At 39.6% G+C, this 25721-nt stretch overlaps 1 protein-coding gene across 7 annotated transcripts in view; it reads left to right on the forward strand.

The window, feature by feature from the left end:
• Positions 1-715: 715 nt before the first annotated feature.
• ANKRD11 (ankyrin repeat domain containing 11) overlaps positions 716-25721 on the forward strand; it is a 185137-nt gene continuing 160131 nt past the window's right edge. For 2 of the 7 annotated variants that reach the window (XM_083513457.1, XM_083513460.1), the window contains exons 1-2: positions 860-1266; positions 23616-23695. The gene's annotated coding sequence lies outside the window, so the exon portion shown is untranslated. Of the gene's footprint in view, positions 1549-12154; positions 17526-19911; positions 19950-20091; positions 23696-25721 lie in introns of those variants that run through there. The other 5 variants (XM_083513458.1, XM_083513462.1, XM_083513459.1 and 2 more) reach the window with 4 other exon arrangements.

Below are 25721 nucleotides of genomic sequence, written 5' to 3' on the forward strand. Positions count from 1 at the left end.
ATCTTAAAGGTTACAATTAAAGGCAGCAATACATTGTTATACTATGTATTGTTTTGTGCTGTATTATCTGTTTTATTGAATTTGTATGTAGCCATTTTACTGCATTTTTTAAAACAAAGAAACAAACAAGGTTACAATTCCATGCATGTTTAGGTGGCAGTAAACCCCACTGAACTCAAATGGCATTTACTCCTAAGCAAGCATGCATAGACTGGACCAAAAGAGATTTAGCTACAATAGTGTTGGACTTTACTTTGGGTGGATGAGAAGGGAAAGCAAGACAGAACATCCTATAGATTGTTTTCAGTACTGTCAAAATATCTTTGATTTTGAGGGTTTGGGGAAATGATGAAGCCACCCCACCGAGCCCACGCAGATTTATTCGCAACCTAGCAGAGACACAGCAACGCAGACGACAGCTATATTTAAATGAGAAGAGAAAAGATGAGAAGAAAGGAAAGGGAGGCCTTGATTAGCTCGGAGAAAAGGCTTTCGCCCGGACTAGGCCCGACTTCTAGCGATTAGGCCCTGAATGGGTTACCCATAGCAACCGCAGCTCAGAAGAAGTAGGGAGGGGGAGGGGAAAGAATTTTCAAACACGTGACGTCCATCACGCGCTTGTCATCAACGACGCGCTAATCCGTTTGCCCAATCCCAAGATTTGCTTTCCCCCCTCCCATCGGGTCCCTCCTCCTTGCGCCCGCGCGCTCCGAGGAAAAGCAACGTTCCTTTAATCCCGTCGCACGCGCGCTCGCGTCACTCCGGTGTCTGCGGCTGCTCCTCCTCCCTGCTCACCCCTCCTCCCCCTCTTACGTCCCACCCTATATCGTTGCTGTGCCGGCAGCCAATGAGACGGAGTGTCTCATTGGGCCAATGGGGAAGCTCAGCTCTGGTGGCGAGAGCAACAGCGGCGGTGGCCGTGAAGGCTGGGGCTGTGTGTGTGGGAAGGGAGGAAACGGCGCTGGCTGGGCGAGAGAGCGAGCGAACGAGGCAGGCACCGCGGCGGACGAGGAAGGCACCGCTGGCGAATCGGCGCTCGGGACAGCGAGAGCCGCCGGGAAGGCGGGTGGGCCATGGAGCGGGCGAGCCGGAGGAGGCGACGCCGGCACTCGTAAAGGCCCGCTGCCCCCTGGGCGAGCGAAGGAGCGAGCGAGGCAGGCGGGCGGCCGGGCGAGAGGCCTCACGCACTCGCCCTCACGGGCCTCGGGCCTCAGCGGCGCACAGGCAAGGGAGAGAGGCGGCGGCGCAGGGAACCACGCGCTCCGGGTAAGGAAGGCTCCGCACCTCAGTGAGGGCTCTCGGCGGGGGCGAAGGGCCTGCCCGGCTTGGCGGCGCGAAGTCCACGGAGGCCCCGCGCGGGGTAGAAGCGGGTGTTGAAAAGGTGCCGAATGACGGGGGTGCGGGCGGGGCGAAGGAGTGCTAGGATGGTGCCTGACCCGGGTTTGCGGAGCGACATACGTTGCATGCGTGAGGGGCGCCCTGGAGGGAGCTGCTGCCGCCACCCCCGAGAAACTGATGAGGCCTACGGTGAAAACGAGGGGGGAAAGGGTAATACTGGCCACGTGTGTGTATTTGTGTGTGTCGAGTATGTGGGGGGCGGGGGGAGGATTGGAAGGGTAGTTAGTCAAAACGAAGTGGTGGGGTTTTGCGGGGGATTAAAAAGAAAAGAGAGGCCTATCTGTATAGGAAAGGGCGTTGAGATTACATTGTAGGGCACGTTGGTACGTTCTCTTCTATTTTGGTGAGAAGGAACATTTTGTTTTATTTCCATAAGCATTTGTGGTAAAAGTGGTGGCCAAAGAGCATTGGGGTGTGTGGGATTTTAAAGCCCTTCAATCTCATCCTCTGGTAGATGCACAAGTGTCTTCCCACATTTCTAATTGCCTCTTTGGGGGTGCAGGTTCTAATCTGTATTAGTGGTTGTAGGTACAGATCTGTTGTACAGGTTGAGGTAACTACAGGACTGTTGTGTGTCACAAAAAGTGGAAGGAAGTGGGCAGAATGTGTTGGTGTTCATGAAGAAGCTGATGAGCTGGTGTGTGTGTGTGTGTGTGTGTGTGTGTGTGTAGTAATGGTACGTGGAAAGGAAGGTTGAGGGTTGCTAAAGACAGACAAGGGTTGAGTCTCTAGAGTTTGACTGGGATGTTATGGGTATGGGAGATTGGGCACACAGCAGAAATGTGGAGATGGAGTATATTGCATAGATGCTTTGTAGTTGGAAACCAGCTGCTGAAACAGGGAGGTGTGGAGCGCTGGTGCTGCAGAGGCAGATGGTGCAGGATTGGGTGGGGGTGGGGATGGGGTGAGGTCAGAGTCTGGTAAAACTCACAGCAGAAAGGAGTGGAAGTTATGGAGTTGAAAGCCCAGGGTACTAGCAAAATGTCTAGGAGGAGGGATGTTATTTGTTGGAATAGATTCAGTGAAGATTACGCTTGCTATGGTAGTTTCCTTTTCCCATTTCATCATCTTTCAGTCGGTGTTAGCTATGTGTATATGTGTGAAAGAAGAGCTCTTCTGCCTTTTGTTTCTTTTTCTTAGTTTCTTCTGTGGATTGTCTTCCTTTCTCTTAAAACAAGAAATAAAAAGCAGCTGCATGTCTCCAAACAGAATTTAGGATCCCTCTCACTCCTCCTGTCTCTTAAGAAAGAGGATTGATTACATGTTTAGAAAGGCAAATCGTCCGCCCCCCCTTCTCCAAGAAGCTTGGATGAGCTGAGCCCTCCAATGCCCTCTGCCCTTTTCCCAGAGAAAGCAGCTGTCTTGTGAGGGATGTGTGCGTGTGGATTGAAAATCAGTCTGTTCATTGAGACACAAGGGCTGGTGTGTTCAGATCGGCTCCTGCTCATTAAAGTTGTGGCTCTGTTTTGATATTCAGTTGCAGGAAGGAACTTGTCCCCTCCCCCTCAGTTTGTACACAGATCTCCCTTGTCACCAGGAACCTGGCCTTATAGATTAAGAGTGAGCAGATCAGTCACTGTCTTTTAAAGCCAAATGCATCTCAGGGGATAATTCTAGAAACTGAATGGGGGACAAAATAGCTAAGGCAAAGAATGTAGTAAAATTAGGTAACGTATTTTTTGTTTGAACACTTTGTAGTTTTAATTCACAGATGATCAACTGTAATGGATGATGGTAATTTTGCTTCTTAGTTTTTCCAGCTCACAGTATTTCTGTTATTTTTTTCAACATGGCCATTCCATTATCAGTTCCATTTCCTGGGTAAAATGCCCTCAGAAAACAAACAGAGGTGTTGCTTTCAGAATGGATTTTAAGCTTTTGTTGCAGACATTTCTTCTAATTAAGAAGGGAGCTTAAATCTGTGATTTTTTAAAAAAATTACTCCCAGAGTTGTAGTGAAAGGGAATCCCCAGAGTAAAATGTCAATATCTGAGGCACTTTTAATGGGCAACAGTGGGTATCAGTAGACTGCATGGTATAGGGAGTTAGAGTGCTGAACTCAGATCTTAAGAAGCAGGGTTCAAATCCCCACTTAGCCATGAAGCTCATAGGGTGATATTGGGCCAGTCATTATCTGTCAGACCAACCGACCTCATAGAGTTGTTGTTGTGAGGATGAAATGGAGAGGGGGAGAAGTGTGTACGCCACTTTGAGCTCCTTGGAGAAAATGGGGGATATAAATATAAAAATCAAAACAGTAGTTGAAAAATAAGTGAATTATTTGAACAGAGAAGTTTGTATATTGTATGCTAGATTGAAAAGGAGCCTAAAATGTGTTTTGTTTTGTAGTCAGAAAGCATGCATCTCTCTCTCTCTCTCTCTCTCTCTCTCTCTAAGTCTACTGGAATTGGATTTCCACATACAGATATGTTGTTTAACCTTAGGAATATCACAGAGGTAGAGTTACCTGGTAACAAGGATAGAATCATACAGGCAGCCTCCATAGTTCACACATGGTTTTCTCATGCTTCTCTTTGCCCTTTTATAATTAACTGCCTAAGCTGGTTGAACAGGACAAGTTATTGAGGATGTTCTTGAGACTCCTGTCAGTCTAACATGAAAGCACCAGTAGCTCTTCAAGACTGGAAGTGTGGATGAGAGTGTTTCATGTGCGGTTGCCATAGATGGGCAGCATAATGGTTCCCGTATGCACAGCTCTGGTCTCATAGCAGAGGCAGATAAATCTGGTCTGTATTTGAAGACACAATTCTTTTTCACCAGAGAGAAGACTTATGTTAGTAACACACTGCAAGTGATAACATGGCCTGTCCTTCCCCCACACAAATATGTACAATACAAAATAATGATTTGGTGGCTCATGCAGCAAATGTTATTGCCCTCTGCTCAAGTACTATATACAAGGAATTGATAAGGCTAGCCTGTGCACATCTAGGCCTTCTCCCAAGATTGAACTGGGTAATAAATTTTACATCAGTTTGGGCAAGGCAAGGACAATGTGCTAGTTAACTGTTTCAGGCTAGGAGAGGAGGAATTGTCTTAGTAGGAAAGCTTTAGAAGAGCCGCAGCTCTGTCCCCATGGTATTTTGCATATATCTGGTTGCATGAATTATTTGAAAGCATTGTTACAATTTGTTCAATATTGCGACCTTTATAGTTAGTGCAATTTGATTATATTCCACTGTGCTAATATTGAGATCATATAGGTCCTTGAAGAATATTTGGTTCACAAGCATAGGCTTCTTTTTCATTCCGCTGTTATACTACTCTGAGTATTGTCTGGCTTTATTTATGCTATATCAATTAGGGAAATCTTTTAACGAAATAAAAACCTTCAATTCTTGCTTTAGATTTAGCTTAAGGTAAAATGAAAATATAATATTTTTATTTGCTTGAAAATACTTACCTTATCAAGATATAGCAATAATACAAGCTTTAAAAATTGATGAAATATTAAGTACTTTATTTTTTGCTGTTCAAATAATAGAATGAGTATGTTGTTTTAAGCTTCTCTGCTTTGATATTGTTTCAGGCTTCTGTTGAGCTAAGCAGGCAGATCCTATGCTAGTTTGAGTGGTTAGTTGAGCTGTGCTTAGTCAAGCTGTACTGTAAAAGCAGTATTTCTTTTTTTCACTAAACCAAAATTTATATAACTTCTGTTTGTTTGATCCATATAATTCTAATGTAGTTCATGCAAATAAGGTGCAAATATTTCAGGGATTGGCTTTGAGTTTGCTCATTTCCTGTTCTAAGTGTGGTTTGTAAACATTGGGTTAAAATATGATATTTTTGGTGCTGTTATAGGTAAACATACTGATTTTTAGCAATAGGATTCTTAAGTGGGAAAGGCAGCAGTGAGAGGAAACATATCAAGAAGCAATTGCATGTGTTAATGTTCAGACTACAGGGATGTATATGGTATGAGTGGTTATAGTTACTGAGCTGGGAGTGAAATCGAAACGCCTGCATTGTTCTTTTATTTATACTTTACATCTGCAAAATAGAATGCCTATTCTCTTGGTTTTTTAAAATTCATTTTTTGTGGGAGAGATTTTCTGTACTTCAGTGAATCATAAATGTCTTTAGGATTTTGGCAAACCTTGCTGTTGGTGGAGACACTGATGACAGGAAGGATATTTTCCTAAATGGAATGATATTTGTAAATGTCTGTTTTCTAGAATTCTTTGTAGATTTGAATTTAATGAATCAGGAGTATTTGCGAAGTGTGTTAGAATGTTCTGAATATTGCAGCACTTTTTTAGTAATTACTTCAAGGGCAACCTTTTCTATGTATCCATATATACACACACAGGTGGCAGCCATTTTGAGTGGGAGTTCTATTGCTGGCCCCTGCGTGTGCGTTGGCAGAGCACGCATAACCCTGTTCCACCCCCATTCTGCCCTATTCCAGGTACAAAAGGACCCACGTGCTGGTAGTTGTGTGTCGATTGGGCACGCACAAAATGGTCACTGCCTATAGTAGTCAAATGTACTGATCCTTGAGTCAGAACATTTAATCTGACTTGTACTTTGCTGCTAGACTATATGCGGGACAGTACTTGATTCAGCTTTTGGGAAAAGTATGTTTTGAATCCCAGATGGCATCATTTTCCTTATGATTGTTAGTGTTGGGTTTTAAAGGCATTCCCTGTTGTTTCTGTATGAAGTTCAATAAGCCAAGTTAAATAAATCAGTTTGAATCAATGGAAAGAGTGGGGTCATTTATAGTGTTAGAGATGCATAGGATACTACAGGGAAGAAGGATAGGCAAGGCAGGAATACATTGTAATGGAGAGAAGCAGAAAGCTGTAGAAACGTAAGTGACTTGCTGATTGCTTAGTCATTGTAAGTGACTAAGGTTGAATGTGGAATTGTGTGTTAATTAATAAGCAATTGGAGACCCATGCATCATATCTGCCCTCCTATGTGTGTTGCCTGGTTCCCTAGATGGTGAAAGAGGTTTGGAAAACATGATGTGAGTGACAAGAGAACTTGGAAGACATCACTTTAAGGATTGTGGGATGAAGGTTATTTCTTTTTATTAGATTTATATCCTGCATTTCCTCCTAAGGGATCTCAGGGCAATAGGGGCATCCCCTTACTTCTCAGAGTGGCTGTCCAGGAAAATTGGTTGCTTTCTTAATATGGATGGAGTGGTCAGAGTTCCAGTGCTGTGATGGAACTCATTAAAATACTGCGGACAAACTGGGTTTATTCCTCAGAGTACATGGGTGATGAGCAGCAGTGAGTGTGGTTTGCTTTGACAATTGATTAAATATAACATTAACATTTATTGTTAAATACTTCAGAATTATTATGTATTTGTAAAGTAACCTAAGGTCCCAGCCACAAATACTAACTTCAGAATAAATGTCAAAATTTATTTGCAGTTGAATTTGAGTATATGTTTAGAAATTTGACCTTTAATTGATTTTATTCTCAAAGTCAGAAGTATTTACATTCACTGTTGCCAACTCACTGTGGCTAGTGTTGGCATGCTGTCTACCAAGCAAATGGTGCAGCCTGACATATTGTAAATGTTTAGTTGGAAGTCAGTCCCAGTGTGCTGAATGGGGTTTCTCCCTAATAGGTGTGCGTGGGATTGCAGCTCTCTGGATCTGATGATTTTGCTTGAGGGTAAATGGAAAGCGTCCAACACAAAGTATCTTAAGATCTACTTTGCAGTGAGCTGTTAAAGATGGATTCAGTAAGTTTCCCTTCAATAGAGCTGCTTTCTTAGTTGTCCTGTGTGTATTAAATTTTCTCCAGATGAGTTACAAATGAAAAGGATCGCCTCATAAATAATGGTGGTTTTTTGTTGTATTAATGTAGATATTTCACACATATAATCACGTGTTTTAATTCTGCATGTAGTTGTCCCAGAGGTAGGCAAAGAGTAACAAACGTTTCCCAGAGTGGAAAAAAGGTGTTCCAGAAGCTTGTTTTGTCAGTTCGTCATTCTCCGTTTTTTGGCTGTGCTTTCAAATAAATTTACAACTTTGTAAATATGCTGATGGGACTTGCTATCTTAGAGGATAACACTGAAACTCAAATAGCCAGGCCAGACCTGACCACCTATCCTTTTTATAAATCTATGGGACATGATATCCAGGTCTCTTCTTTTCTGAAGCTTTTGTTGTGATCTTTGGTTAAACAAACCTAATCATTGTTCAAAAACTGAAAGGCTTACATTGCATATCTTACATGACACCTTGATTATATTTAAGCTGCTTTGTAGAGTTATGAAATACCATTTTGGGGAGCCTACAGTTGCTGTTATGAATAGTTTTTATCTCATTTTCAATTCCCCCTTTCATTATCTAAAACCAAGTTTTAGGTATGAAAAATAGCCTCCATGACAAACTTTGCAACTTCAGCAGTAGCTAAATCTGTCAGATTTCCTAGCAAACTGCAATATCTTTTTAGTTCACTATGTGAACCAAGTATGTTCTATTCAACACAATTTGTGTGAGCATAGACCAAAATTGTGCAAGCATAGATCAGTTGGGATATCATCATTCACTGTCCCATAGACAGTGTATTGGGGATCAAGAGCTGAGAGAGAACTTTGGTAACAGTATTTTCTCCCCATTGCCTTCCCAGGTCACGTTTGCAGTTGCTTTTATGCAGTGATGTGAGGCACACACACGACTGTCTGCTTTGTCCCTGCCATCTGGATAAATGCAACATTCCAGTTTGCTGCACTGCCCTTGGCATTTAGGCTCTGAATTATTTATCCTCAAGGAGTCTGTAGGCAGTCTCTTTGCGTCTTTAAAGAAAGTCGAGAATGGTCTGCTGGTTAAAACTAGTACTCAGCCTGCTTTATATACAGAAAATTTAAAGCGTAGATTCTTCTCTATTTCTTTAATAATGCAAGATTTTATAAAATCACATATTGTATTTAAAAAGCTATCTGGTTAATGCTTTTGATCTCAGTTCACTGTCACAGGCAGGGTTTTTATCTTGGTTACTATCAGATAGTTCATGTAAAAAAAATCCAACTTTGGATATGCTTCTGGTAAAAATATGACATTTTTTAGATGTGTGGACTGTAATGTTAGCATATGGAAGAAGCTACCAGGCAATATTTGTATATATTTATGCAATAGAGAAAGGAACTCTGCATTGTGGAGTAGATTGCCAGGATGGGTGGGTGACCATAGCTAACTAATGTCACTGCTTCTCAACCTCTGTGCAGCTGGCCTGTATATAGGAAATAATTTTTTTTAAAAAAATAAAAAATTGTGTGTGTGGGCAGCAGCATGCCACTGTTAAAATCCAGTCATGAGGTGTACAGTGTGTGCTAACTGGAGTTCACACTGGAAAAATGGAGAACACTCAACATTTCAGAGGATGTTCCAGAATTGATCAAGTGGAGATGGACTAAAAATTAGTTTTGAACATCTCATACTTTTAAAATGGTTGAAGGCCAATGGTTTTTTGTCCTAGAAATTTGTAAATTATTGAGTGACTAGCTTTACTAAAGCATAATCATTAAGAGAATTGGTATGTTGACCCCTTTCCCTAAATTTAAATCAGAGTTTATTTGCATCTCCGGTGTCTCCTGTAGTTATTCAAAATGACAACCATTCTGGACCGTCTCCCAGTCATAGGATTAGTATATTAATGGTGGGCAGAAGAAGGAAGGTCTCTGGGTGATTTGGAGTAGATCATTAATCCTTACCAGCTCCAATTAAAATAATAATCATGATAGTTTACGTCAAGTTGCCTATATATTTTTACTGAATGCAAACATTCCCCCTTCCTTCTTAAGCCCATTGCATTTAATGTTAGAAAGTGATTAAAAGACAAAAAATTAAGAGGAGAAAATGAGACAAAAAGAGGGGAAAACGATCATAAGTAAAAGGAAAAAGGACCAAAACAGTATATATATTTTAAGTGACTTAGCATTTCAATATGTGTGATGAGCCATACCATGAATTGTATTTTAATTCTACATATAGTAGTTCCAAAAATCATGCCAGATGGGTTGAAATTTAGTTTCTTTCAATGTTTTAGTGTATATATGATCCTTTACTGAGCTGTCAGCTTAAAGTGATCATGTGTCCATCCATCAATATTGGGTGCAGTGCATGTTTTAAAAATGTTTCTGGGAACTGACTGCCTTGAGTTTGCTGTAGGATTTTACCTAAGGATTGTTGTATGTTAGACTTATAAAGGAAATGTAATTGGAAACAGCCTTCCCATGGTGTCTGCTCTGACTGAGACATAGAGAACTACATACCCCATGAATTGTTATTGCACTGTCTGTACAAACTTGGCATGGGAATTGTTCACCATGGGGAGCTAACATGCTGCAGGGCACTGGATGAATTTGAGAGACCTGAATTCAAATCCCTGTTTAGCCTTGAAGTAACTGGGGTCAGTCCTCTCTGTTTAATCCTGTGTTAGAAATCAGCCATGTGCTAGGCATGTTTTGCAATTGGCACAGGTCCAACTGCAACCACAAAATGCCAGATTGGTTTCTGGGGAAAACAAAATGTAATTTAGAGAAGGATCTGAAATATTTTCCTTGAAACTTGAATTTGTTTTATTTTGAATTGTTTTATTTGATGTTTTAATGTCTTGTAAACCACTTTGATTTGTTCTTTAAAATATAAAGTGGTATAGAAATGAAAACAACAGCAACAAACTTCATGGGGGGCATTCCATTGTGGCGACTGTAACCTAGGTTTAAGGTGCCATTGGGTATTAGATTATATTTCTGAGTTTCTAACACTGGTAAACTAATTAACAGGATTGTTGTGAGGATCAAATGCACTGACATAATACAGTGGTGCCCCGCAAGACGAATGCCTCGCAAGATGAAAAACTCGCTAGACGAAAGGGTTTTGCGGTTTTTGAGCTGCTTCGCAAGACGAATTTCCCTATGGGCTTGCTTCGCAAGACGAAAACGTCTTGCAAGTTTGTTTCCTTTTTCTTAACACTGTTAATACAGTTGCGACTTGACTTTGAGGAGCAACTCATAGAACGCGGTGTGGTAGCCTTTTTTGAGGTTTTTGGTGATTTTTGAAGCTTTTCCAAAACTTTTCCGACACCGTGCTTCGCAAGACGAAAAATTCGCTAGGCGAAAAAACTCGCGGAACGAATTAATTTCGTCTTGCGAGGCACCACTGTATACTGCACCTTAAGCTTCTTGGAGGAAGGCAGGGATGCAATTGAGATTAAACTAGTGGTTTCACTGTGGTTAAGTATAACTATTATTCTAGTTGTAAACTACTTCTTCTTTTTTGCTTTCTGAAACAATTAGTGCTTGCTAGAAATAAGCAAATGATTCCTAATTTCAGACAATGCCAGCAGTTAGATGCACATTTGGTGGAGGCCAGGTGATTGTATGCTATTGCCTGTTGTTGTCTTCCTTCCTCAATCCAGAGGAATTTCTGGAGCATTTGTGCTTCTGTAGTTAATTTGAAGGCTCCTTCATATTCCAAGGCTTCCAGTTTGACCTCCAAAGCACCTAGAAAGAGGTAATGACACAATACAAACGTTAAAGCAAGATTTTATGGGTGGCCACTGCATTGCACTGATGCTATTGCTGACATTGAGCTTTGTTTTTTCATGCCAAAGCCCTAATAATATATAATCCAATTATTTAAAAGATAAGACCAATGTATGTACATGCAATTAGCTCTCCTTTCTTGTATTTATTTTTAGTTAAGACAGAGCATTAATTTCAGAAGAGCTATTTTTGATAGATTGGTGATTGCTTATTTCAGAATTTGATACATGAATCGTTATGGGATTTCAACTGAAAAAATGACCTTCCCACTGTGTCACAACAGTGCTATTTATTCAGCCTGAGTTCTCCCCCACTCTGGAGTTATTTGACATCTGAGTATTGGCTGTAGTCCTAAAACATACTTTTAAGGCAGGCAACAGTGGTCTGTAAATATGGTTGTGTAATTTAAAGATTTTGTTTTGCTTGGGTTTCTGCTGTGGCATAGTACAAATGTCCTATATCTGTATATAGTATTGGGTAGCTGATTCTATTGATCTACTGTACTATAATTGCCCTACCCCTCTGTCTCTGAGTGGCAGGGGTCTGGATAACTTCCCAGGCAAAGTTTCTCCTACAGAGCCTTTCTATTAATGTACAAAAGGACAACTTAGGCTTTACATACCTTTCATCTTCTTGATCTGCCCTCTTTTTGCATCGGTGTCCTTATGACACTGTACTGTTTTGGGACTAAGAGTGAGTACTGTGACTGGGTGTCATCTTGACACTGGCACAAGGCCAACCGTGGCCTCTGACCACTTGGGCAACAGAGCAGCTCATCACATGATCAGATGCTTAAGAGTATTTATTTTTGTGTAGTCAGTCTAGCAACCTGTTGGCGTATCTAGTATTCTGTTGCCATATCTCCTTACCAACCTGGTTTAGTATGACTTTTTATTTGCTCTGCAAAGAAAAGCAGGGTGTAGCTTTAAACATATAAACAATTTTTTTAAACTTCACTCTTGTCAAACTGGAACAAAAAAAAAAACACCACACAAAGAAAGACATAATTTGTTGACTATTGCTCTGGCATGGCAGTTTTAACGATGTTGGAAGCATGTGTGCATGCTATTTTGTATCAGTTGTGCTCACTATGTTACATCGGGCAGATAATAAGCTTGCTGACCGGAAGGTCAGTGTTTTGAATCTGCGTAATGGGGTGAGCTCCCATTGCTCTCTCCCAGCTCCTGCCATTCTAGCAGTTCGAAAGCATACCAACGTGAGTAGAAAAATAGATGCTGCTGCAGCGGGAATGTAAATGGCGTTTCTGTGTGCTCTGGCACTCCTCTTGGTGTCCCGTTGTGCCACAAGCAGTTTAGGCATGCTAGCCACATGACTTTGAAAGCTGTCCATAGACAAACGTCGGATCCCACGGCCTGAAGTGAGATGAGGGCTCTGGAGGCTAGTACTTGGGAGAAAGCTGGTGGAGCAAATCTGTAACACGCATTGTATAATGTAAGCTGTTCTTTTAAGAGTGTACTATACTACAGAACATCTTATATTTACTCATTCAATTATTTGCATCAAATTGTGCTTCATATATTTAGCTACTGAAGGTACCTATCTAATCTCTGCTCCCCAATCAAGTATATTGAAGTAACTATGTTTAAACATTAAGCTTTGTGAAAAATAATATGCTTCTGGTGCTATCCAGTGAACAGCTTTATAAACAGGGTAGGCAGGGTAGCCCTATGTAACTTTTCCAGTATAATAAAGGGTTACAGTTCTGGTGAGTTATGTACAGTGGTGGTGGACAGGGCAGGGGAATAAGTATCAGGAACCTTGTAGATTCAAGGCACTGTTAGTTTCCAGGACATGAAGTGTCTTAATATTCTCTCTCCTCACAATGCTCCTCAAAATGGTTGAACTGTTTGTAGTTAGCAATGTGAGAGTGAAATCTGTAATGCATAAAGTAAAAAACTGAATGTTTGAATATTGACAGTTTCATGTGGAATACAGTACAAGCTATGGTTTTGGGTGTGTTTTTTACCTAAATCTATCTATTAAGGTATTTATGGTAACATACAAGAAAAAACACAACTTTACCCAGATATAAGTACTGTAGCTAGAAAAATCCCAGCTTGTTAAAATTCTACAAATTACATGTCCATTTAAGTTGTGGAAGTTCTGAACCAATGTTTGCAATGATTAATGAGCTGGAGTAGGGCTAATAAAATGAAGCTTAATCCAGATAATGTGGAGGTACTGTTTGTTGATGGGTGTTTTCTGACCAGAACGTTGGTGTTCAACCTGTTCTGGATAGGATTATGCTTTTCCCTTAAGAATCATGTTTGCATTCTTAAGGGTACATGCACCATTCACCAATGTAGACAAGTTTGCCAGCTGTGGCCTGTCTCGGATGGAGAATGTGGATGCAGCATCCATGATCTAGTAACATACTGTTTAGACTAGAGTAATGTGTTGTGCATGGGAATGCCCTTTGAAAACTATTCAGAAAAATAAGTCAGTGAGAAGGACTGAAACTAGATTGCTGACTGGCCCTGGGTATTTGGAGTACCGGTATTTATTACTAGTTTTTAAAGCAGCCACACTGATTCTCGGGCCATTTCTGGACATGATTCAAAATGATGGCATTTATATTTTTAAATTCTGTGGTTTTAGGACTCAGTGTAGTTTACAGATTATGCTCTCACACAAAACTGTCCCAGTGTTTAGATTCTTTTCTGAGTCCTTCTGCCTTTGGAGATGAAGTCCAAGATAAAATGTCTATGGTGGCGATTACCTCTGGTTTACTCTGTTTTAATGTGAATTTATTTCTTTTTGAAATATTTTTTATGAGTGTATGTTTTATTTGGTTCAAATTTTTTGGGTAAATTGCTCCGGGAGAATTTTGAAATTTAAGAGCAGGGTAAATATAAACAAATAATTAGAAACTGTTATGCTCACATTTACTTGTTGCTGATCTCAGCAAAATGGTTGATGAGTAGTTTGAATAAATGACCTTGCTATAGGTTTCTGCCTGTCTGACTTGTCAGTGTAATTGACATACCTGGTCTACTGTTGTTATTATTTTTTCTTTGTGGAATTCTTGATTATTTAAACAGGCACTAACTACCCTGTAAGCAGGAGACATTCAAAGTGCAAGTCCTTAAACAATGAAAACAATGTCTTGTTCCAGCCAATTCCAGAATTCTCAGTATCTTAATATATAATTCAAAGCCATATGTTCTCCTAGGAAGCAAGTTACAAACCTATTCACCAGCCATTGTCTACAGAAGTGAAAACTGCAGTCTTAGAATATCCAAATGCCAAATTTTAAATTGCCATATTTTTTTTTAAAGCAACAACTTGGTGTATTGCAGGTGCAAATGGTTTTATTTTCTTTATTTTTGTTACTTTAAGGGTGTTTGCACCAAATGGAGGCAAACAACTGTGGTAAATAAGTCTTGGCAATTATTGTAGTTAATTATTATTTTTCACTGACATTGTACATTGGGGCATTTCATCAAAAGCTGTACTGCAAATGTTCCTGCATTTTGCATGTATTGTCATGGAGTGTAATTTTCGCTTAACTGTAGTTTGCTTTTATATATTTTTCCCCTGGTTGTCATGGAAACTCAGTCCAGTGTTGCACTGGCTGCTAACAAGTGCTAGGTTACGTTGCCTTTTATAATGGAGCTGTGTTAGTCATGCTGCAGTTTTTCAGCGATGGAACCCCGTTTGGAGATGTACTTCATAAAATTATAACATGATTGCAGCATTTTGAGCGTCTTTCAGAATGTAAATATTGGATATTTTATGAACAGTTTCTTTTGTTACAAGAGTTGGGTGCCTAAACTGGCTGTTGGAATCTTCACAGCATCTTTTCATGATAGGGTTTGAAATCTATATTATATTCATAATATCAAATAGCTTGATTAGTAGTATTTTCTTCCTGTGTCATGGAGCTCTGGTGGAAGATGTTAATGTTGTGATGTTAATGTTCTGGTGGAAGATGTTAATGTTCTTCCTTGTGTTCGTATAACTTCCTTAGTTTTTTGTTAAAAAAACACTGTCAAACTTGGAATATATTTAACTTTAGGGCCATTGAGGTGGGTTTTTTTTTTTTTTTAAAGAAATGGAGTTCTTATGCAAAATAAATCAAACTGAAAACTGCATGTTCTTTTAGAGTGACAGAACAGATCTTGTCTTCGCTTGCTAGTACAGAAGGGCAAATCATGGCCCACAGTACTAAATCAAAGCACAAAATACAGGCAGGCAAATTGTTCTGCGTGATGGGCCACTTTGCAGAATGTGGGTTGCTTCATATTGTGAACCTGCATATGCTGTTCTTGTGATGCGAGACCATTAGTAATGGATGAGGCCTGTAGATCATGGGTAGGCAAACTAAGGCCCGGGGGCCGGATTCAGCCCAACCACCTTCTAAATCTGGCTCGCGGACAGTCCGGGAATCAGTGTGTTTTTACATGAGTAGAATGTGTCCTTATATTTAAAATGCATCTGTGGGTTCTTTGTGGGGCATAGGAATTCATTCATTTCCCTCCCAAAAATATAGTCGCCCCCCCAAGGTCTGAGGGACAGTGGACCGGCCCCCTGCTGAAAGGGTTTGCTGACCCCTGCTGTAGATGGTTTTCAGCCTTTCAGCTAGCCTATGAAAGACCAAGAGTCCTAGTAACTTAATACCTTTAGTACTCAAAATTGATTTAGTTCTTGAGGATATTTTATAGGCTCAGAGAATAAGATATTGAAAAATAACACAAATTTTGCACAAATCTGTTAATAAAAACTGCCTTCATGTATTCAAGTTTGTCTGCTTAGTCATGTGAGCTGGAAACTTTAAAAAACAACAACCAAAGATTTCAAGGATTTTTCATGAAGCTGTGGGCTGCACAAATATCTCAGCATGTGGTTTGTGGGCCTTACATTGCTTGCTGATGGAGCACAGTCTGTTCTAATTCAACATTTTCTTTTAGCCTTAGACATGATCTAAGATGAGCAAAGGACAGCTTGTGTAATTCTCCAGAACTGTAAATGTACACAACACAAGAAAGCTATGTATAGAAAAAAGCAGTTCAATCCTGCCTAAATCATGTGAACATAGACTCTAAAATCTCCTTTCAGGTTATTCTCAGTGCTAAGATTTGCTCTTTGCAAGTTCCACCTCAGCTAATTGTTAAGGAATTTTTCAAAGTGCATTGCATAGTTTTTAGGAAAGAACAAATATATTATGTACCTTAGGTGTGTGTGGTTATAACAAACTAAAACTAGTTGTGTTTGTCTTTAATTTCGAGCATCTGTTTTGTTTCAATTTTTTATATTAAAAGGAAAGAGGATGATATTTAGGATTGGGATAGTAGAAATTAAAAAAAAATCATTGCTTGAATAGCTTTCTTGATTGTCATGTGCTTCATGTTATTGTGTAGACTTCCAAAATCATGTTATTTTTCTTGCTGAAAAATAGTCTGAACAGATAAAGGTAGGATCTTCTGTGTATCCAAGTATTTCCACATGCATTCATTGGGAATACTCTGGATCCCCCCATTTGAATGTGGCTGATTCATTGTGTTGGAAGCTATTACAAAGCATTTCCCTAAAATTCTGGTGTGCTTATTTGATTGACTACAGGCTGCAGTGAAAAAGGGGAGGCCTCTGTAGCGCAAAAATGGGTAGAAGCATAGAGCAATATTTTCACACCTCTTTGCATCCTGCACATTAGCAGTAAGCCTCAATTGTGGAAATGGTGGGGGGACGGGACAAGAAAGTCAGAAGTCTGAGTTTCATTCTGAAGGGACTGTGATGAAGAAGCCTGTTCATGTGTGGAGCTGAACATGAAATGTATGAGTGGAAGGCTGATACCAACTACTGTAGGATCTGGGGAAGTAAGTATTATTATCTGCATTTTTGAAGGCAGAGCCCTTAACACTGGGTTGGCGAAATGTGACCTTCTAGATGTTGCTGGGAGGAAAAAAAACCATCATCACTGACTTGATCATCCTAGTTGGGGCTGATGTAGATAGGAGTCTGACAACATCTGGAGGGCCACAGGTTCCCCACCTCCACTTTAACTGATGGTTAAAACAAGCCAGATATAAATGGGTTTTTGCAGCTTTTTTGTGTGTAAAGAAATAAGATTATTATTTATTTATAGCATTTTATACTGCTCATTAGCAATAGGATTTTAGGTCAATGTACAGTTTTTAAACCATAAAATACACAAATACTGCATAAACATAGAATCAAAGATAATGTAAAACAACAGTAGTGTCCAAGGTTTAAAAAGGGCTTTGACATGTTTGCTTTTCTGATTCCCTTTTAGACCTTGGGCACTGCTGAAAAGCTTTAGAAAATAAAAGCCTCACAAAATAAAAAGGGTATTTACCTGGTGCTTAAAAACACTCAACACAGGCACCAGTTGAGGGCATTCCACAACCAGGACACCTCCACTGACAATGCTTTACCCAAAGCAATTGTTTACCCCACCACATTTGGGGGGGCATTAATGCATTGGTGTCCAGTATTGTGAGCCAAGGATACCCATGTAAAACCAAAACAAATGGCTATTGTAAAGTGATATATCTCTTATTGGTCTAAATATGTCATTTGCTAAAGTGATACCTTATGTACCACTGAGGTAGATTATATGCTATCTTAATTTGTATTGCATTGTCAGGGCCAGCTCAGCAGAGATACACCAAGCAAATGTTAATTTTTACTAGCTGGCTTTAGACGAATAACTGCTAGCTTCTAAGTAAATGACGTATAGGCTTGTAGGGATGTGAAGAACTGAAAGAGGTAGACAATACATATATTGTCAAAAACATTCTCTGAGCTCCTTAAATCAGGATTCATACTCTTTAGGTACTTAGCTTCTTTCAGTTTTCTCTTTACATGCATATATCAACATGAATAAATGTAGGTATGCTTACTCATAAAGTTCAGAGGCAGCCTTTTGAGCTTGACCAAAGATAATCCGTGGGTGGCGCTGTGGGTAAAACCACAGTGCCTAGGACTTGCCAATCGCATGGTCGGCAGTTTGAATCCTCGCGGCGGGGTGAGCTCCCGTCGTTCGGTCCCAGCTCCTGCCCACCTAGCAGTTCGAAAGCACCCTTAAGTGCTAGTAGATAAATAGGTATTGCTTTATAGCGGGAAGGTAAACGGCGTTTCCGTGTGCTGCTCTGGTGCCGGTTTGCCAGAGCAGCTTCGTCACGCTGGCCACGTGACCCGGAAGTGTCTGCGGACAGCACTGGCTCCCGGCCTCTAGAGTGAGATGAGCGCACAACCCTAGAGTCTGTCAAGACTGGCCCGTACGGGCAGGGGTACCTTTACCTTTATCTTAAAGATAATCCAGTGTGCAGAAGCTGGATGGAGAGTGGGGGAAGTAAGTTCCAGTTTTCATGAATTTTTTTTTTTGAGAAAGCTAGAATTGTATTAAACAAATATTACTTTCCGTACATGTTTTCAGTCTTCTTTTAGGGATTGACACATTGTGGTCCAGCCTACCTTCTAGTAATTTAATGAAAAATGTCATAATTATCAGATAGAGAAGTTACCTGTAGTATCTTAGACAAATATAATAATTGAATAATTTTAGTTTAAATTGGGGATGGCTAACTGGCAGGTGTTTATGAACAACAATTCTGATCACCCCCAGAATCTGTGGTTAATTGTCAGGGATGATAGGATTATATTCCTGTGGAAGGGAGACTAAAAATTAACAACAAAGGTGGGCTCTGCAAGATATTTACTCTGCAAAGTAAAGTAAACACCTAGGTGTTTCCTTGCGCTGCTCTGGTTCGCCAGAAGCGGCTTAGTCATGCTGGCCACATGACCCGGAAGCTGTCTGTGGACAAACATATGTTGCCTATAGTGTGCAACCCCAGAGTCATTCGCGACTGAACCTAATGGTCAGGGATACCTTTACCTTTACCTTTACCTTTATCACCTAGGATTGTTTTTTTTAAAAAAAGATCTTGCTGCCCTTTCTACATGTTTTGTTTATTTGTTTTGTTTATTTAAGATACTTGTTTGGACTGCTTATATTTATTTGTTTATATTGAGATTAATCAAATAATCTTATCCTTGATGTCAGCTGGTGATTTTTTGTTTGTTTTGATTTTTAAAAGATTACTATTATTATTTTTCTAATATTAGCAGACAACCTTTTTTTAGAATTATAGGAGTTATAGTGCAACAATGTCTAGAGGGAACCAGGTTTGCCACCCCTGCATTTAATGGCATGCTTCTCAGTAACAGTTGCATGTTCTGTAAACTCTCCCTCTTATCCAGGGTACCCCACTCAGGATTTTTTTTTTAAGCTGCCAGTAGTTCTTTTTAGCTGAATACAACTCCTGTATTAGAGTAACTGACAATTCAGTTGGTCAGCAGGCTGAAATGAGTCATCTTGAGGGATCTGGTTTTGGCTAGAATTTTGCTAAAACAACCACAAAACACTGTTTACATCTGACAAGAACTTGTTTCTAATAAAAGGAAATTACACACAATTTCATATACAATATAGGTTTGTTTTCGGTTTCCAGACAAAAAGGGAGGTAAAGCCCTATTTACAGTGTACTATAAATCCAGCACATTTATGTGCTGCCAATGTGGCTGGAATAGTCCAATATCCCATCAACTGTGGTGTTGGTGACATCTCGCTTTCTGTTAGCTTCTGTTATACTAGAAGTAGGGATTGGCACAAGGGTTTCAGATGGCTGGGGCATTAATTTTTCAGTAGCATGAGCCTATTTACTTAGGATTCCCTAATCATTTATTGCTAATAGTATATAAAGGACTGTGCCTGTGCAAGAAAAGCTGTCAGTCTGTTTGAAACCAAAACCTAGCCTCTAAGATATTCTGTGCTATAGCTGCAGTTTTCCTTTTCATTTGAAGATCAGTATTTTTCAGGGTGCTCCTTGGATGTCAGCAATGCAAAATCTCAGAATTAAGAATTGGAGGAACAACACCAGAAATATATCAGTGTGAGCAGACCAGGGTGGAAAATAATGAATACACATAAGTGCTTGGTACTAATCAGTGGATGAAATACACTGTGATTGTTGGGTGCACACACTAATGCAGGCTTCCTTAACCTCGGCCCTCCAGATGTTTTTGGCCTACAACTCCCATGATCCCTAGGTAGCAGGACCATTGGTCAGAGATGGTGGGAATTGTGGTCTCAAAACATCTGGAGGGCCGAGGTTGAGGAAGCCTGCACTAACGTAAATGAAAATAAACTTCTTGAGTTGTGGCATTTTTTTAAAAAAGATCAACATTGTTCTGCAACAATTTTTTCTTTAAAAGGAATAAGGTAGAATTTTCAGATGGACCAGTGTTTTTGCCAAATAGAACCTCTATGAAGGCTTCCATGTACATTTCACTGAAAGATTATAAGAGTATCAGTTGTTATAAAGATAATTTTCAGAAGTGTTAGATTCTCCCCCCCCCCCCATTTTTTGACACATTCTAAGATTATACTTCTGTTCAACATAAAATGCATATTGCTTCCTTTCTCTTTCCTAACTTCTGGAATAGACATCTGAATTAGCTTTTTAGACACTAAGTACCCAACTAAAATATTTATTTATTACACTGCTATCCCGCCTTTCCTTCAAGAGGGTCATACGTAGTTCTCCATCTTCCCATTTTACCACAACAATCCTGTGAGGTATGCTAGGCTGAGAAGTAGTGACTGGGCCAAGGTCACGCAGTAAGCTTCATGGCTGAATGGGAATTTAAACCCTGGTCTCTCAGGTCCCAATCCAATCCTCTAACTACTGTAGTATAGTGACTGGAGTGTTGAACCTGAACTGGGAAATGAGGATTAAAATTCTTCAACAATGAAGCACTGTAGATTGCTTCAGGCCATATTTTTGTCTAAATTGCTTAGCAGGATTGTGAGGATAAAATGGGATAACCTTTTGAACTTCTTGGAGGCATGGCAAGATACAAATACGATAATCAAGGATGCAGGATACTAATATTTTCTACATCATCATCATCATTATTATTACCACCCCACCCACCCATGTGGGTTTCCCCAGCCACTCTGGGCAGCTTACAGCATATAAAGTTTGCAAGCTTCTACAGTCTTTCCCATAAAAATAGGCCCAATAAAATGTATCACTTTACTTGCTTTGTTTCTTCTTTGTATTACATGCAGCTTCCATTCTGTTTAGCATTGCAAAAGATCCCTATGGCAGAAATAGAAGTGTAACATGAGAGAGGCATTATGCTTTGTCTTTTTTTTTTTAAGTGCTCTCTTGAAAACTAATCAGTCCTCCTTTGCTTTTCATTTCAACACTCCCTCCCCATCTGTTCTTTACTTTTACCTAGTTCCCTGGAAGTTCATGTACCACCTGCCTCCTAAATTTGCCCTTCTTTTCCAGTTACTTGTCTCCAGACTATATGCTTCTTTTTCATGTTGTTCCTCCTTTTTGATGTTCATGGTTATGTGTTTAAGATTGCTAGTCTGGCTTCACTCTTCTAGCTGACATAGGTGCTATGCACATAAATATTAAGATGTGTTTTCAGGTCATTGTATTAAACTAAAACCAGTTCTGGCTCTGATGTGTGGTTAACTCCATTGCTTAGGAGCATTATGTTAACAGAGCAGGAAATCCTTTGGGTTTTTCTCAGTACAGAAGGCTTGGTACTGCCATAAAAGGAGGGGTTGTTTGTTTTGTTTTTTGGTATATGAAGGTTCCTTTCCAAAGAAAGAATAGTCAGCCTTGCCTTCATGATTAAATAAGTAGCTCATATTTATGTACATGAAATCTTAAGTAGCAATGCATACATTTCATTTTTTAGTTCAGCCCCTGGAGTTCTTATATGACTTAATTTTAGCAAACATTGGTGGTTGACTAAGCTGGGATACTAGTATTAAAGACTGCTCACCATCTGCTTCAGCATTTTTGAACATGTCAGAGGTTCTCTCCAAATGGAATGTTCTGTACTTGGCTAGGCCTCCTGCTGTCTGGATTGGTTTGTCATGCATTGTAGCACACTGGTTCATTTTCCTAGTTCAGTTCTGGCTTTTATTGTTATATTTGAAGTCATTTTTATATGTCTATATAGAGGTATCACTATAAAGCAGGCCTGTCCAACTGGTTGATCACAATCTACTAGTCGATCATGGGCTTTCCCTGGTCGATCCTAAAAAAAAACCCCTCAACAACTGTGGTCTCTCCCCCTAAAAAAAAAACGCTCAACAACTTTGGTGAAGCCTCCCTCAAAATAGCTCAACAACTCTGGTCAATCCAATGGGAAGATCACTGCCAGTTTATTTATAGTGGGAGTAGATCACAGTCTCTCGGAAGGTGGACACCCCTGCTATAAAATATTGCTATATATTCAGGTATTGTAGCACAGTTTTTTTAATCCACAATTAAAAGACAGCTCATCCTTTACAAGACCAAAGAGCGTTTTTGGCCAGCCTGGTATGGAGACAGTATAATCCTCTCCTTTTGAATGAGTTAGTACTCTTCAAAGTGCTCTACAACTTATATTTTCACAATGACGCTGTAATGCTAGTTTGTAATTGAGGCTAATTTTTTAAAGGCCAATGTTCAATGACCACTCAGATATAGGTCTCTGAAGCCCTAGCCTAACACTCCTATTACTCAGTACCCCACAACCTCCAAAAGAGGTTTATGCATGGGACCCAGGTGTTTATAGGGCCAGGCGTGCTAAGCTTCAGCTGTAGAACTGCATCATGCATCTGGCTACAGTTTGATGACGATTGTTGCATTACTTTGCTCAAATTTAAATAGCCTTGCCGCCTTTTGTTTTTCTACTAGAGATTGGTGATTTTTATTGTAGTTGCCTAGTGCTGTCTTTTATAGGTTAGCCTTGACTTCTTTTACTTAAGAACAGCTGGCTTCACTGCAATTATGAGTCACAGTTTGCTTGTTCTGGAATGATAATAGCAAGCGCCAGATATCTTATTCTTATGGTAGTGTTAGCTATAAAAAATATGAAGGTGATACTTAAAAAGGAAGGATATATTTTATTGGTGAATATTAGCTTTGCTAATGTTTATGTAAATGCTAGCATGGGATAGTTATATGATACAATTGCCAGTAAATTTCACGAGCTCTTACCTGTACGGTACTTACAGCATATTGTTATTACTTTTGTATTTAAACCAGGACAAGAAGTAAATAGTTTGATTTTAAAGTATTATTTTTTTTCTGAGGGAGCAAACCTGTGCTACTCTCTTTCTTTGTGAATGTATTCTTTCTATTCTCTTGTCTTGAAAAAAATTCAGTTTCTAAGAGTAACCAGAATGATTAGTAAATAAGTTATGTAGTTATGTGAATCCCAGGTTATCTTGATCAAGTAGGTCTCTATAAGTGTAAGTGCAAATTCACTGGCTAAGATTCCACCCCTCCCCGAAACCTACCAAAGACCAGATATCTTTTCTTCTCATTTTATTCTGGCTTTCTGAAAAGATTTTGTCAAAAATTATTTCAATATTTTCTATGTATGTGACTCTGAAAATAGATTATTTTTTAAGAGGGCTGAAAGGAAAATCCCAGTTGCACAAGTAGGACATCACAGTACTATCACCCAGTGGACTGTTGAAGTAGCAAAGCACATTGGGAATAGAATTCAACAAGATATTTTTATGAGGTGTAATAATTTTAGCATGCTTTCCCCCCCCCCTGAAGCTTGCATTGTGAGTCTTTATATTTATGTAAGATAATTTTTGTTTGTCTTTCAGAATACAGAGCTTCTTTGGAGACATCTCTTTGTTGGATTTTATCCATGTCCTGCTAACCACTACTTTCAGCTATGGAATCGGTAACTATTTTATTGTTTTCCCCCCCCCCCAGCACTCCCCCCCCCCCCGTTCAGTGGAATAGCTTTTGTAATAGTGAATACAAAAACAAAATATGACTATGAATCGTGATAGTGATTTTTCATTTATTATTCTTAAAATGTAAATATTTAATAGGTTTTGATAAGAGTAGTTGTGTTAGAATTGGTTTTGTAGTGCAGATAAAATGTCTTCAGCTTATTAAGAAAATAGTTTTAGTTGTAGTGCAATGTATAGCAGCATCACAAATAAGGCCTGAGGGTGAACTTCCCTGCAGTACCTGACAAAGGTTTTGTAGGCAAATTACAAATACAGGCTATGGCTTTTATTTTATCATCACCAAGACATATATTGGGTAAGTTATCATCTCAGGGAAACTTTCTGATTTAGATGCTTGGATAAAGCAGCACTGTGGCATTTTTCTCTGCAAAGACACTGTTGAATCAGCAGCCAAGGACTTATAAACTACCATAAAACCTGCCTTGCAATTAGGCACTTGGCTGGTTACCTGTGGCAAGCAACAACTATAAGCTGACAATCCTATTCCAGTACATGCAAGTTCTCTACAAATTCATTTGCATGCAACACAAGGGAAGAAGGGGAAATGATTGGAGTCACTATTCTTAGAAGTAAAATTTGTAGAACATTTTCAGTGTGATTTAACAAGGTTTATATAACAGCGGTGACCAAGCAAAAAGAGTAGTCTAGTTGTGGGCCATTCTACAAGACCTGCCTCCTTTGTCCACTCATACAGCTCTCCCTCTCATCCAGATTGAATCTGTCAAAGCTTATACATACCACACACCCCATGGTGCTAACAGAGACCCAGCGGTGAGAGGCAAACTTAGTTTTTTGTTCCTGAAAGGAAAAGGTCTTTCCCTACTTCTGGAGGATGGAGAGAAATGTCAGATATTTGGGGATTGTTTCCTTATTGTAGGTGAGAAGATTCATACTGAATAATGTTCTCTCTTAAGGACTTTTTCTAGGGTAGTTTTTACCAAAAAGAGATAATTAGTGAATATGATCTAGGATTTAATTTGGCATTATCAGGGTGAAATGTAATCAGTTAACAAGAGTAATGTTTGAACTTGGTGATTAAGTTTCTAATTAAAAGAGGATTCATTAAAATCAAGTCTGGATTTGGTTTGAGCTTTAAAAAATTCTGCACCTTCAGATGCACCCAAACTGTATAAGAGTGTGCTAGAAATATGTGCTGCAGGTTTTTGTCACTGCTGACAACTTTCTGAAGCCTGTCAGTGGAGCACCTGTCTCAGCAATGACATTGAGATGCATCTTCTGATGTGGGTCTCATGTCAGTTAACAAAACATTGGAAAAGACTGGGATAAAAAGCTGTTTCCTTAGCTTTGATGAGGTAGCAGCAACAGTAGCTTCTTGCCTATTTTGTAATTAGTATGATACAATGCACCCATGGTCGATTGCAGACTCCTGTTGAAGTCCCTTCTTCGAGAGTAATGAGAGAGGTAAAACCTGCTTCTTGGCAGATGGTGTAACTGAGTGTCCTAGTAGTGCATACCAGTGTCCATCACTGCCATTTAGGACAGTCGGTGAGATGGGCCTTTTTAGGGCATTCCGTTATTAATTGTTGCTGACTTGCAGTTTGTTCACATTAGATTATTGTTTTTAATGTTTGTGTGTTTATTTTATAAGTATTAATCCTTTGGAGAGCAAATAAGAAAAATTGGTAGAATGTTGTTTTTGTGTGGAACAACTAACATACACACTTGGAATAGTAATTAAAACCTGAATTCTTTAGATAGAATTATTTAATATCTCACATTTTACACAAAAAGGTTTCTGCTCATTCTGCTCACAAGAGACCTGGAGAGCAGAATATTGCTGCTGCAGAGCTTAAAGGTGTATTAATTTTGTCACTTGTGTCATCACCATACCTGTGCACGTGTAGGTAATTTTCCTTTCTGCAGGGGCCTTAATGAGATTGTCTTAAAAGTGGTGACTGGAGCATAAATTTTAATTTGTCATGTTGAAAT

The sequence above is a fragment of the Podarcis liolepis genome (genome assembly GCF_965112155.1).
Source record: "Podarcis liolepis genome assembly, chromosome: 7".
Lineage (NCBI taxonomy): Eukaryota > Metazoa > Chordata > Lepidosauria > Squamata > Lacertidae > Podarcis > Podarcis liolepis.